Source organism: Ovis canadensis, chromosome 5 (genome assembly GCF_042477335.2).
Source record: "Ovis canadensis isolate MfBH-ARS-UI-01 breed Bighorn chromosome 5, ARS-UI_OviCan_v2, whole genome shotgun sequence".
Lineage (NCBI taxonomy): Eukaryota > Metazoa > Chordata > Mammalia > Artiodactyla > Bovidae > Ovis > Ovis canadensis.
The window spans coordinates 24,947,844-24,961,484 of record NC_091249.1 but is presented as its reverse complement, the minus strand read 5'-3'; the positions used below and the strand labels follow the sequence as shown (position 1 = coordinate 24,961,484).

The window sequence follows — 13,641 nt, the reverse complement described above, 5'->3', positions numbered from 1 at the left end:
CCTCAACCACCAGCTTAGATTGGGTCCCATTCCCTTCCACCTCACCCCTGAACATGGAGCATTCCTTATCACCCTCCCATCTAGGCTCCAGTTCTTGTCACCACACCGACCCTGAATGTCTGTCCCTCCAGCCCACCCCTGAACCCCAGGACACTCCTCAAGTTCCCCTTTCCATGATAAGGGCACCCTTTCCACCCCAAATGACTAAATTGTCATCTTCTCCAGAGTGGGCAGGGTAGGGCTGGGGATCCTGGGAGGTCAGGAGCACAGGAGGCCAGGACAATAAATTCAGACCCATCAACCCTCCCCAGACAAAAAGCCAGGACTCCAGGGTTGCAGACTAGAATACATCACAAACCATCAGACCAGGCATAAGCCAGGGGCCAGCTTTTATTTAACTGGACAGCAGGCTCAAGACACAGCAGAGACTTCCCCAAGCTTCGCTGGAGGAGGGGTACACTGAGCCAACTCTTGACAGCTTGACGGGCTTCACTCTACATCCCTAGTTTCACCCCTAGAAGAGCCCTATTCCATCTGATGATGGATACAGTCTTAACTCTTCCATGCCCTGGACCCACCCAAGGACTGAGCAGGCCTGCTTGCGTCCTCTGGGTCCACAGGGACCTCATTCCCCGCCCCATGTGCCAGGAGGGTGCCATGCCCCTCCTCCCAAGTTAGGAAGCCACAGAGCCCAGGGAGAAGGGGCCAGGCAGGTTCAGGTCAGGCCAGCCTGGTTCCGGAAGCCCGGAGTTGGCATTTAACGGTCTGGGGGGCCCAAGGCAGCTTCCTCTTGGGTAACTGGCTGCTGGGAAGATGCAGGCCAGCCAGGCCCCCACCAGGCTTGGACGAGTAGGGGCCGAGGGTCAGCCAGGCAAGGACACATCTGGCTTCCTTTCTTCACGGAAGGGCCAGCCAGCCAGCCAACCGCCTGTCTGCTCATCCTCAGCTAGGAACTGGGAACACAGCCCAGTCTTGAGTTGGGACTGGGGGGGGGGGGGTGCGGGGGCAGTCCCCACGTGCAGAAATTGGAGTAGGGGGCCTGCAGCAGACAGCTGGGTTCACCAACCCCATCCCAGGCTCCACCCATCCCCAGGTTCTTCCTCTGGACCCAGGTCCCAGGCCGGCAGGGTCCTCATTTCTTCCCCCAGGCAGCGACTGGCTCACCCAAGGAGGGCAGGGGCCACAGCAGACTCCAAGGGGGCTTGACTCCTGTTCCTGCTGAACTGAGCCAGTGTGCACAAATCAACTGTGTTTCAGCTCAGTAGGCACGGGAGGCAGAGCCCAGGGAGGCCCCGAGGTTGGCCAGGCAGCAGAGGGGGAGAGGTGGCAGGGCCAGAGGCGGCGGCAGGGCTCTGGGGGGGCGGAACTTAGCCACTGTGAACACGACTTGATGTGGACCTGCTCACAAGCAGCTAAGCCCTGCTCCCCAGGCCAGATGTGAGTGGTGGGGGCCTCTCTGCCACCCCATCCCCATCCCCAGGGTCAGCGTCCTCAGCGGTGGCAGTGGCAGTGGCGGCCCCGGAGGCAGGGCTCAGGGTCGGTTGGAAATCCCTGGCAATGTGATTTGTGACAGGCAGCAAATCCCATCCCCAGGAACCCCAGCCGGCCATGGCACCAGGGTCGAGGGGCAGGGCACCGGGCAGGGCCAGCAGCTGGCACCTAGGAGAGACGAAAGGAGGTCGTGAGATTTGAGGACACCTGCCCTCCATGTCCCCCCTTGCCTCCATCCTTTGAGGTCTCGCAGAGAAGCCGTTTTCCCCATGTGCGTCCGCTTCAGTCGTGTCTGACTCTTACGACCCCACGGACTATAGCCCATCAGGCTCCTCTGTCCATGGGATTCTCCAGGCAAGAATACTGGAGTGGGTTGCCATGCCCTCCTCCAGGGGATCTTCGCCACCCAGGGATTGAACCCTCGTTCTCTTGTCTCCTGCATTGGCAGGCGGGCTCTTTACCACTAGCGCCACCTGGGAAGGCCTTCCGCATGTGCTGCTGCTGCTGCTGCTGCTGCTAAGTCGCTTCAGTCGTGTCCGACTCTGTGCGACCCCATAGACGGCAGCCCACCAGGCTACCCCGTCCCTGGGTGTGGCAGCAGCTAAAGATACCACCAGGCTGGACACCCCCAGCCAGGCTTCCCAGACCCAGAGAGGTAGAGATACCCACAGGGTCACTTTCGGTCAAGGAGGCTGTAGGAACTCCCAGAGCCAGCACCCCCTCCATTCCTTGGCCGAGCCCCCACCCCCACCCCCGCCCCACCCGCAGCACGGAGCCCTGGGCAGGCTAAATGGGGCCATGGGGAGAGGAAGCTGAGGGGGTGGCGGGCAGGCGGCTGAGGAAGTGATCTCACCCCAGCTGGCGCCACTTCCTAGAAGCCTGAAGGGCAGGAGGAAACCACTAGGGCCTCCCCCCATGGTCCCGTCTCCTCAGTGGCCAGGCCTCAGCCCGCGCCCCACCAGAGCGGATGCCGACAGCGGGCGCCCCGCTCTCCCCCCAGGCACGCACCCACCCAGAGCACCAGACCCAGGCTCCAGGTGCAAATCCCAGCTCCACAGTTTCCTAAATACCATCCAAGCCTCAATCTCTCCATCTGTACAGTGGAACCAAGAGCCTCTACCGCGTAACACAGTGAGGTTTCACCAACAGTACATAGCAACTACCCAGCACCAGGAGCCCCCTACAGAATTTATGGGACTCAGTGCAAAATGAATACTCAGGTGGGAGAGAAATGAATACTCAGGGTCCTTCTCAGTGCGGAAACACCCTGTGAACCGCACAGGCCACCAGCCGGTGAAGCCAGCCCTCTGTTCAGTAAACAGAGACCTCCCAGAGGATGAGAGCCCTGTGGCTAGGCGCCCTACCTCTGGAGCCAGCCCAGCTGCATCTGAACCCTGGCTATGCAGCGCACCAGCTGGGCGACCCTGGGCAGGGGACTCAACCTCTCTGAGCCTCCGTTTCCCTATCGGCAAAGCAGGGGCAATGCTGTGGTGAGGAACTCGTGAGTGCAGTGTATAATTGGGACGGGGCTACGCTGTCATCATTCCTCAGGCAGAAACAGGAAGAAGGATGGCATTCAGGAACTGCACACGGGTAGGACCTCGGCATCCAGATATGATAGGGGGTGGCCACCCCCAGGAGACAGGTGGAGGGAGGTGTCCGCTCTGCACCGACCCTGCCATACACACGTTACATACGCTGGCCACCCACTTTACGGCGGGGCCCCAGCCCAGCCCTGACTCTTCAAGGTCTAGGGGCACCAACCGGGAGCAGACGAGGCCCCGAAGGGCGGCCGGCCTCCCTGGGCCGCCTCCGGAAGTGAGACAGCACATTCGTGTCCCAGGGACGAAACGGGAAGGGCGGCCATTTGGCCGGGCCCGTTTCCTGTGGGGTTTCCCCTGCACAGAGCCTCGGGCCGGGGCCAAGGCCACTCCCCGATCCCCGCAGGCACAAAAGGCCTGGGTCTCCAGTGGAGGGGGCACTACCAGGCAGGTGCCCAGGAGCAGGATGACCCCCATTACCACAGGCGTGCCCCTCAGCCTCAGGGGAGACGGTGTCCAGGGAGGGCCAAGCTCCTGGCAGCTGGAGGCATTTGGGGGGCAGGGGGCGGGCGGAGGGCCCTTGGGCCAGGGGAGTAGGGCAAGCCCCAGGTCACACCATGGATGGATGGATGGATGGATGGATGGGTATCTAAGTCTGCTCTGCAGACAGGGCGTGGACTTGAGAGACATGCTCTGTAAGCCTACCCACCCCCCACCCCCCCAACCCCTCCACCCCCCGCCAAACCCCATGCTCCAAGAATGAATCAGGGGCAGCTTCCGCCGGGGGCGCCACTGCCGCCGCTGCCCCCAAGCCTGGTCCCCAAATACTTTCCACCCTCTCAGAGCAGCTGGGATCGGAAAATACCAAGGGCCGCTGGCCCCGCCCTCCCAGCCTGTCACTAACGCTTTGCCTAATGGGCCCAGACTCTCCGCAGAGGCTCCCTGGGCCAGGCCCTGAGCCAGCCGCTAACCTGGGCCTTCCAGCCAAGTGCCGCCTGACCACCAGGGCCACCCGCCCCCTCACCCGTCACCCCCATCCCAACGAGGCCACCATCACCACCAGCCCAACCGACGGGGCAGCCCTCGGAGGTCGGCACCCAGCTGAAGGAAGGCAGGCCACTGGCAAGTGGGTGGACCCCCACTGCCCACCCAGGGCTGAGGGGAGGGAGGAAGGCTCAGGAAGGGGTGAGTAAGTGAGGAGTGAATCACTTGTTATAAATAGGGGAACTGTGCAAGTCACATCTCAGCCCCCATGGTGCCCAGCCACACCACACTCCAGCCCCTGCCTTCAACTCTGATGACCCTCAGACAGATCACAGAATTCCCAGGGAACCCCTAACGTCCACACAGTGAGCCCTTCACTGAGGGGTACATGCTAGACCACATTCATCTCTGCCTTATCCCCAAACAGGTCCCTGTCCCGGCCATCTGGCCTGCATTTTGGGGGCCGCTGGCCTCGAGGATAGTCGCTGGCTTCCAGGCCCTGTCCCCCTCCTACGGCACCCTGACCATTCCCAGGCCCAAAGCTCTAGGTTCCTGGGCTCCCCAAGCCATTCCCAAGGTGTGGGTGACCACGGTCCTGGATGCTAACACCAGACCAAGGACAGAAGGAGGCTGAGGGGCTTAGCGTCGCCCAAGTCGGTTCCCTGGCCCAACCCAGGACCCCAGCCCAGACCACCCAGGCCTGCTCTGCCCAGGGCCACAGCTTGGTGACCACACCCAGGGTGGCGCCAGCTCCAGCACCCTGGGGCAAGGCGCCGCTAGAGCATGACTCAGCCGTGCCCAGTATGGCGGTGTCCTTCTCTGCCCAAGGATTCTCACACGCCCACACCCACTGGCTTCCGAGTACGTCCTTCCCAAGGGACCAGTCTTCCCCAGACACACCTCCATGATCACCCAGGACACCCGATGGCAGGAGGGAAGGTGGTCAGAGGGCCACCCCCCAAAGGGATCTGAAGGCAAGGGCCTTGGACAGGGAGCGGAAGCGGACACATCTCTCCGCTCGCTTTCCCAATGCTTCCCATATACAGATGGAGAAGCTGAGACCCAGAGGATTCAGAGCCAGGCTCAAGGTCATGCGAGAAGTCTAAGGAAAAGCAAAAATTATCCTGATCCTGGCTTCAAGTGCATGCAGAGCGGGAAAGGGCTGGCCAGCCAGCCCAGAGAGGGGCCGGAAGGAATTTTCTCCGGACCGCCCAGGGTTCCTGGCGGCGTCCTTCGCTTGGAACTGACTCCCCCACCCAGCCTCCCAAGGTAAAGGGCAAGTGCTGAAAAATCTTACAGTATATCAAAGAATCACCTAGGCCCTTGGTGAGCAGGTCCTCCCACTGTACCCTTTGGGCCAGTGTCCCTCAGACTTCCAGGGAACAGGGGTCTGCCCCGCAGCTGCGGCCCACCACACACAACATCTGGCCTTCACTTGCAACAGGTAAGGGTTGGTTGCGGGGGCTCCCGCGGAGGACCCTTGGAGCATCCGTCCCTGTTGTTTCTTTCCACTGAGCAAGGGTCTGCGGAGAGTCAGAGGCCGGGCCGGCACAGACAGGCCCGACCCCCCCTGGACACGCCCTGTCACGCATGTGCTCGGCGTGCCAGCCCAGAGCCAGGCCAGCAGCTACTTCGGGGGCCCCCTCCAGACCCACAGAGACAAGGCTCGCCCACTGGGGTCTTGAGGGAGCTCCCAGAGGACATCCTGCAAGGACAGAGGGCAGTGGGTGCCCTTGGGGCGCTAGAAGAGAGCTGGCACGGAGCCCTAGGGCCCGTGCCTTCCCAGGACGGCGGCATGTGAACACATGCGCATGGACTGGCCCAGGCACGGTGCGTGGGTGAGCGGACAGGGTGTGCCCTCCATCACCTCGCCTCTAAGCTCGGGCACCTGTTGGGGACTGCCCTCCGGCTCGGGCTGGCATCAGCAGGGCTGCCAAAGGACACCCTTATGCCAAGGGTCCCAGCTTCCCCCTCAAAGACCACCCATCAGGAGCAGGCAGTTGGTTGGGGCTGGGGCAGAAAGGATAGGTGACACAGAGCCAACCGCACCTCCATTCAGGAAGCCACTGGGTCTGGGCCTGGCTGGCGTGCACCGGACAGGCAGCGCAGGGCTGAGGGGCTTTGGTAGCCGTGGAGCCCAGCACTGGGGGCAGAGGTCAGTCTGGCGCTAGGATGAAGGGGGTCTGGGTTCAGTCTGAGCCCTTTCACCCTCTTCTTGCACCCCAAGGGCACAGGAACCCCAAGCTACACAGGGCAGAGGAGTCAGCCCTCCAGGAATCTCCCAGATGTGGGCCCCCTTTCTATGAATGAGCCTTCTTAGTTGGGCCAGAAGGAGTGAGAAGGGAGGAGAGGGGTCCCCCCAGTCCTCTTTTAAACCCAGGCTGGACTGCTGGGTCCCCACTTCTCTCCTCTGGAGGGCCTCCCCACCCCCACACTGGCTGACATGTCAAGAACTTGAAGCACTGTCCTCCACCCGCATCCACACAACTCTGGGAGACCCTCACTAACACAGCCCAGACAGGCACCTACCTTCCCACTCCCGGGGCCGAGACACCATGTCCATTCCCTCCACCACGAGGGGGGCGCATACCCTCCCACCCTGCGCCCAACTCCAACCCACCTCGACCTGCCCCGATTCGCGTTGGGACCCGCCCTCCCCAGCACGCTCTCACGAATCTCCTGGGTCGGGGGAGTGGCTGGGGGGTCGCGGTGGGCCCTTGGGGACGGGGCAGAGGTGGGCCGCCCTTCCCCCGCTCCGCAGGGGGCGCCGCGGGACTCCGCGGCCGCCACCATCAGACCGGCCCCGCCGTCCCCCCAACCACCGGCGGCGGGGCGGCGCCCTCCCCTTCGCCCAGGGCTGGGGGACACGCCAGGCGCACCCCCACTCCGCCCACGAGTCCAGCGCGGAAAAGTTATCGCCGCCACCACGGCGCCGCAGTCTCCCTCCCGGTTGCTTCCCCGACTCACCCGCGGGGGAGGGGAGCCGGCACTCGGGGCTCCGGCCGCCGCCCCGGCCCGGCCGACCGACACCCGGCCGGGCGGGCGGGCGGCGGGCCCGAGAGGGGCCGGGGGCGGTCGCCGGCCGCGCTCCATCCCACTCACTGGCCGGCCCGCGGCCGGGCCGAATCGCTTTTAAAACCTCCTCGTCTCCTCCCCTCCCGGGCCGGGCAGGGGGCGGGGGCGGGCGCGGGGCGGGGCGGGCGCCGCCGTCATGTGCCCCCGGAGCCGGTCCGCCCCCACTTTCTCTCTCCGGTCCCCCAACTCGGTCCCGTCCCCAACTCAGCCCTAACTTTTTCCTCCCTTGTCCCAACTCTTCCTGAGCCTGAGACTTAGCTCAGGTTCCCCCTCTGGGTCCTGGGCTCGGGGATCCAACCCCAGTTCTTCAACGAACGCCCTTCCTGCTGGGATGGGGGGCGGTTTCCTAATCCATATTGCACCCTAAACCCCTCTTGGCCTAAGTTCTGCTCCCCTGCGCAGGGAGAGAAACCCAGGAGGCCATGGACAAGGAGAGGGTAGATGGTGGGGCACAGTGCCACACTGCCACTGTGGACCCCTCCCTGCCCTGGGGGGCATGGGCCCGGGGAATTCTGGGGCCCGGCCAATTACGAATCCCCACTCTATGCATTTACACAGTGCGTTCTTTAGCCTCAGGAAGTCTCCCCTTTTATCCCACCCAATACTCTCCTGCTGCCATTGAAGACTTGCTGACCCCAGTCCAGGTGGTCCCTGGTCTGGGTCCCCTCTCCCCCTCCCCCCACCCCTCCCCGCCAGGCTTCCCGGCATCCCCACCCCCCATCTACCCAGGGCCTCTGGGAAACTCCCAGCTCCTGGAGTATCCCTGGGAGAGAGCCCCTCCCTGCATCCCTCCCGCCTTCCCTGCGAGCCGGTCTGTCCCACCTCATCCTCCGCGGACCTCCCCTCAACCGGGAGGAGGAACACCGAGGCATTGTTCACCAGGACGGGGCCCTGCCTTGGGGCCTGGCCCCGTGCCCAGGTGGGGGGCCGGGAACAAAACTCAGCGAAGGAGGGGTGGGGTGCCCTGTGCCGCCAAGCCAGCCTCCTTGGGCAGGCCCGGATGCCACTTTGCCCTCTCCAAGATGGGATGGGAGCCAGTGGCCCACAGAACACCATCACCACCACCATGATGCGGAAGCAAGTTTCTACAGCCTGAGGACCCTTCCCAGACCTGTGTGGGCACTGCTTTGGGAGACAGGTTTCCTCCCACCCACCTGCAATATTTCCAAAGCCATATAATTGGGGCCGGGGGGGCGGGTGGGCAGATTCTTCATAACCCACGTCCTGGGCAATAAGACTAAAGCTGGGATGGGGGGTACCCAGCGGGAGGGCCCAGGCAGAAGACTGGAGGGGCTGGTTGGATGCCTGTGGGTCACCTTGCTCCCCCAGAATTCTTCCAGGATCCCTCATTTCCCCAGTTCAGCTCAACAGGTTCCTCACTTTGGATCTCGGTGGGACTGGGAAGAGAGGGGCAGAAGCCACACCTAGCTACTATCCCATGGGGCCCAGCCCTGGGGGCTCCCGGGTCTTTCTTCTCTGTGGGGCCCAAGGGGCAGGCTGGCCCAGGCTGCAGGATCTGGCAGGTTGGGGCAGGAGGGGGCAGAGCCGCCTGTGGGGCCCCAGGGGAAGATTTGGGGTGGCACAGAATTCCCCGACTCAGGGCGGGGCCCTGAGGGGGTGGGGCACTCACCACAGGACCTCCTGAGCAGCTACAAACAGGGGAATGGAGTTCCCAGGGTCCAGGGTCTTACTGTGGACACAGGCTTGCATACACACACACACACACAACCCATTCTAGAAGTATAAAGTGACCAAATTACAATAGGGCACTTCCTCCATGCCACCTCTCCAGAACACTCCCTTCATGCCCTGGGACAAGGTCTCCATCGAGAACCATCCTCCTGTTCTTATTAGTCCAATCAGGCGTATATGTGGGGGAAATGCCTCCTCCAGGCTGGCCTCCAGGGATAACTGTGCCAACTGCGCCTTGTGCCGTTACCCTGCATGTGGTTTGGGCCACAGCAGCTCAGCATCCCTCGGCCCAAACTTGGGAGGGTCCTCCCAGTGTCCTCAGCCCTCCATCTGGATTCTGAACATTTGCCCCCACCAACCCCCTCCACCCTGGTCCTAAGCTGGCCAATTTACCCAGGGACAGCAGCCAAGAGGGATCAGAGCTCTCCAAACCGGCCAACTGATTCTTTGTAATGATGGGGACGGGTGAGAGGACAGGGCCAGGGTGAGACCAGGCCAAGCGGTCAAGTGGCACAGGGCATACACACACGCCCATTTGTTCATTCTTCAAACATTCATTGAGTGCCTGCTGGGTGCCAGGTGCTGTTCTGGGCACTGGGGACATAGCAGAGAACAAGCCAGAAAAAAAAACCCTGCCCTCATGGAGTCCACATCAATGGGGGAAATACAGGCAGTAAACAGGTATAAAGATATAGAATGTGTTGGGTGGTATGTATTAGGGGAGACTAGAAGGGGGCTAAGAGGATGAGGGGAGGGGGCTTCGCAGGTGCACTAGTAGTGAAGAACCTGCCTGCCAATGCAGGAGATATAAGAGACGCAGGTTGGATCCGTGGGTCGCAAAGATCCCCTAGAGGAGAAAATGGCAACCCATTCCAGTATTCTTGCCTGGAGAATCCCATGAACAGAGGAGGCTGGTGGGCTACAGTCCATAGGGTCGCAAAGAGTCTGACACAATTGAAACAACTTAGTATGCAGGGAGATGAGGAGTGAGGGGTTGGGGGCCACGTCAAGAAAGGCTACTCCGAGGAGGAGGAGGTGACATTTGAACAAAGATTATAAGAGGTGGGGAGAAGCCACACAGACAGCTAGAGGAAGAGTTTCAGTAGAGAGGGAACAGCCAGTACAAAGGCCCTGAGGCAGGAAGTTCCTGGCGTATTTGAGAAACAGCAAGGAACCAGTGTGATAGAGTGGGGAGGGGAGCAGAGAGGCAGAACGGAGTTTCCAGTTCTTGCTCCCAAATTCCTAGCTGAATAACTTTTGCTAAGTGATCACACCTCTGAGCTTCAGTTTCTTCATTCATGGAATGGACCTGAACATTTTTAGGGTTAGGAAATTGAGATGAGCTGCACTTTGTCCCAGCCCCGGGCTTGAGGCAGGGTAGCGGCTGGACAAGCGTTAGGACATAGGTACACCACTTTACGTAGCCATTCAGACCTGGGATGGGGAGGATGGGTCAAGGGACCCTGACGGACTCAGTCGCCCTGTAGGTCACCCTGGCTCATATGCAGGGCCGCCTGCCGGGCCCCATGGCAACGCAGCACACAGAGACATCAAACAGGCCCTGCCGAGGAAGTCCCACGTCACTGTGGTTAGGGTGGCTCCTCCCAGCCCAGCCCCCGGCTGGCGCTGCGCTCCTCCTTGCCAGTCAGGGCCCCTACCTCCTGTCACCCTGGTGACAGGCTGTGTTATGGACTGAGCTGGGATCCCACCACCTGCCCCCTCACTAGGGCACTAGTCACTCCCCACATCCGGAGGACATTATGCAGTGGCCCCAGTTCACTGCCACTAACCCTTTCATTCAACCGCCCCAAATTGGCATTGGGAGCAGCAGGAAAGCTCTGGTCAATCCACCTACAGTTCAGAGGGCCAGAGAGGCCCCAGGGACCTATGGGGTCCCCCAGCCGGGGGCCTGAAATCCCTAGGGCAGGGTCCATCAGGGTACCTGCCAGCTCCTGGGGCAGGGGAGAGGTGAGTCAGATAGGAATAGCCCCCCAGGGCTAGCCCAGCCCCCACCCGGGAACTGATTCACCACCTACCCAGCACCAGATGACATCAGGGTCTGGCGGGCCACCCTCACTTGGAACCAGGCCAAAATGGGGGTGCCCCAGAGGTGTCACAGAAGGCTGCCTTCTCCCCTCTGACTGGGGCCTGGCAGGCACAGGGTTAAGGAGGGGCCCTCCTGGGGGTCTCCCCCCATCAACCCCCCCTTTTCCCGGGGATTTCGGGCCCCAGCCCCTCTGACGTCACTGGGGGTTGCTATGGCAACTGCCCGAAGTTCCCAAATAAAATTACCGCGGGCGGGTTAAGTTTCCTAGGAGGCAGCAGACGGGTAAACAATGGCGGTGGCAGGCGGGGCCGGCGAGGGGCTGTCTCCCCCTCCCACTCCTCATTCTGCTGGGACAAGGGGGGGGGGTCCCCAGGGCGAGGAGGAGGGTCCCCTCCCCGACCGGGTCCCGAGAGCCCACGAGCACCCGGGGCACTGGCGCACAGACGGGGGACAGCGGGGCCACCGCCGAGATGAGCAAGGGGGACCTCAGAAGGGAAGCTGGGGCGGCGGGGAACAAAGGAGGGACCTGAGGCCCGGGCTCCGCCCTCTGCACACCCTGCCTGCCCCCCCCAACCCCCAGCCGGCCGCCAGTCCAGCTGTGGCTGCTCCCAGCTGCCTGGCTCCCCACATCTGGCGGGCTGCGCGCTCACTTCCTGTCGCCCTGGCTGCCTGGAGGGAGGTAAAAATAACCCTCCCCCTCCCCCTGCCGGCGGGCGCAGACGGCGGATCCTCCTGGCTTGGAGGAGGCCGAGGCCGAGCCGCAGCGGGGGAGAGGAGCCCCCCTGAGGCCGACTCCCGTCCCTCCCACTGCCTCGGTGTCCTGGGAGGAGGGGCGCAAAGGAGGTGGCACAGATCCCAGGCTGCAAAAGAGGGCTGAGGAGTCTATTGCCTTAAGAAGGCCCTCACCTGGGCCACCAAGAAACCGAGGAAACCCTGGCTTCTGAGTCCCATCCCCTACCCCATTACAAGTCACCTCTATTCCCCCGCAGAACTGTAAGCAACATGCTTAGGTTCCAACTGGGGGTCTCCCACTTATTAACTGTGTAGATATGTTCAGTTCAGTTCAGTCCAGTTGCTCAGTCGTGTCCGACTCTTTGCGACCCCATGAACTGCAGCACACCAGGCCTCCCTGTTCATCACCAACTCCAGGAGTTTACTCAAAACTCCTGTCAGTGATGCTACCCAACCATAAAAAGTAAAAGTAAAGGCGCTCAGTCGTGTCTGACTCTTTGCGACCCCATGGACTGTAGCCTATCAGGCTCCTCTGTCCATGGAATTTTCCAGGCAAGAGTACTGGAGTGGGTTGCTGTTTCCTCCTCCAACCCAACCATAGAGGGAGAGAAAAAATAAAAACCTCTAGGCCTCGGTTTACCTGTCTGTACAACAGGGATGATAGTAGTACCTACTTCGAAGGGTATTTGCTCCATCTTTGTTATATTATCATTTCCCCATGCCCAGGGTCCCCTAAGACCCTCAAGTACTCTTGCCAGATAAAATATAGGACACCCAGTAAATCTGATTTTCTTTGAATCATTTCATATCAGTATGTCCCATGCAATAGTTGGGCCATCTTTCTATGAAAAAAAAAATTTTTTTTTTACTTGCTCTATAACTGAAAATCAAATCTAACTGGATCTCCTGTATTTTTATTTGCTAAATCTGGCAACTGTATTTCTGAGCCATCATCATCTCTGGCATGAAAACACTCCAACTCTGGTCTCCCTTGTCTCCTTGCTTCCAGCCTTACTCCATCCATTCTCCAGAGAGAGCCAATTAAACCCAATCACATTTCCCTACCGTCCACTGCGAAAAGTTCCTCTGTGGTCCCCCTTGTCACCTACAAGACCTTGCTTGTCAGGTTCCCACCTTCTTTCCAACCTGCCTTTCACACCCACTAGTCAACGGCCAACTTGTTGAGATCCTAGGTCACCACCCCCTCCAGGAACCCTTCCTCACCTCCTGCCATGACCCTCTGACTTACTCTGACTCTAAACACTTCTGTCTCCCCACTCAACCATTTGAATGATATAGTCAAGAAAACAAACGTTTCTTAAATGATGCCGAGGTAACCGGGGTTGGGGGTGGGGAATGTACCTGTCAACCTGGTCTCAGTGTTGTTACCTACTCTTTTCCCCACCCCATGGGATCTGGGCCCTAGGAATCCCCTCAAGCAGCTCCCTTAGGGGTCCTGTGGGCAGCTGGATGGCGGCTAGTATGGGTCTTAGGAGCCTAGAGTTAAGTGATGCTGGCTCTTGGGGGACTGTCTCCTGCCCTCAAGTAGCCTGGAAGCCTGGAAGGGCACCTGGAACAGCCTTGCATCAACAGCCCCCAAGGAGCCCACCTGGCCCATCTAAGCTCCAGTGTGGACTCATAGCCTTGCTGGAAACTCCCACAGATATGACCGCCCCCAAGAGGAGGCATGCACCCCCCTGAGAGGAGCATAGAAGCCCAAGTCACCCTGCCTGGCTTCAAGCTCGGTGCCCTGCCTCCTCTGGCGAAGGATTGTGCCTCTCTGTGACTCAGTTTCCCCATGTGTCAAATGGGAATACCAGTGGACTGTCAGAGGGCTATTGTGAACATTAGGTAATGTCCATAGTGGTAAAGAATCTACCTGCCAATGCAGGAGATGCAAGAGACACCAGTTCCATCCCTGGGTCAGGAAGATACCCTGGAGGAAGAAATGGCAATCTACTCCAGTATTCTTGCTTGGAAAATTCCACGGACAGAGGAGCCTGGAGGGCTATAGTCCATGGAATCACAAAAAGTCAGACACCGCTGAACGGCTGAGCACGCGTGTAGAACACAGCTTGG

General features: G+C 60.7%; 1 long non-coding RNA gene across 1 annotated transcript; it reads right to left on the bottom strand.

Annotated features, from left to right (window-relative positions):
* Positions 1 to 372: 372 nt before the first annotated feature.
* Positions 373 to 7,158, bottom strand: LOC138440169 (uncharacterized). Its single transcript, XR_011256950.1, has 2 exons — positions 6,984 to 7,158; positions 373 to 1,659 (listed from the first exon to the last, which is right to left on the bottom strand). It is a non-coding gene; the product is annotated as an uncharacterized lncRNA (long non-coding RNA).
* Positions 7,159 to 13,641: the final 6,483 nt, after the last annotated feature.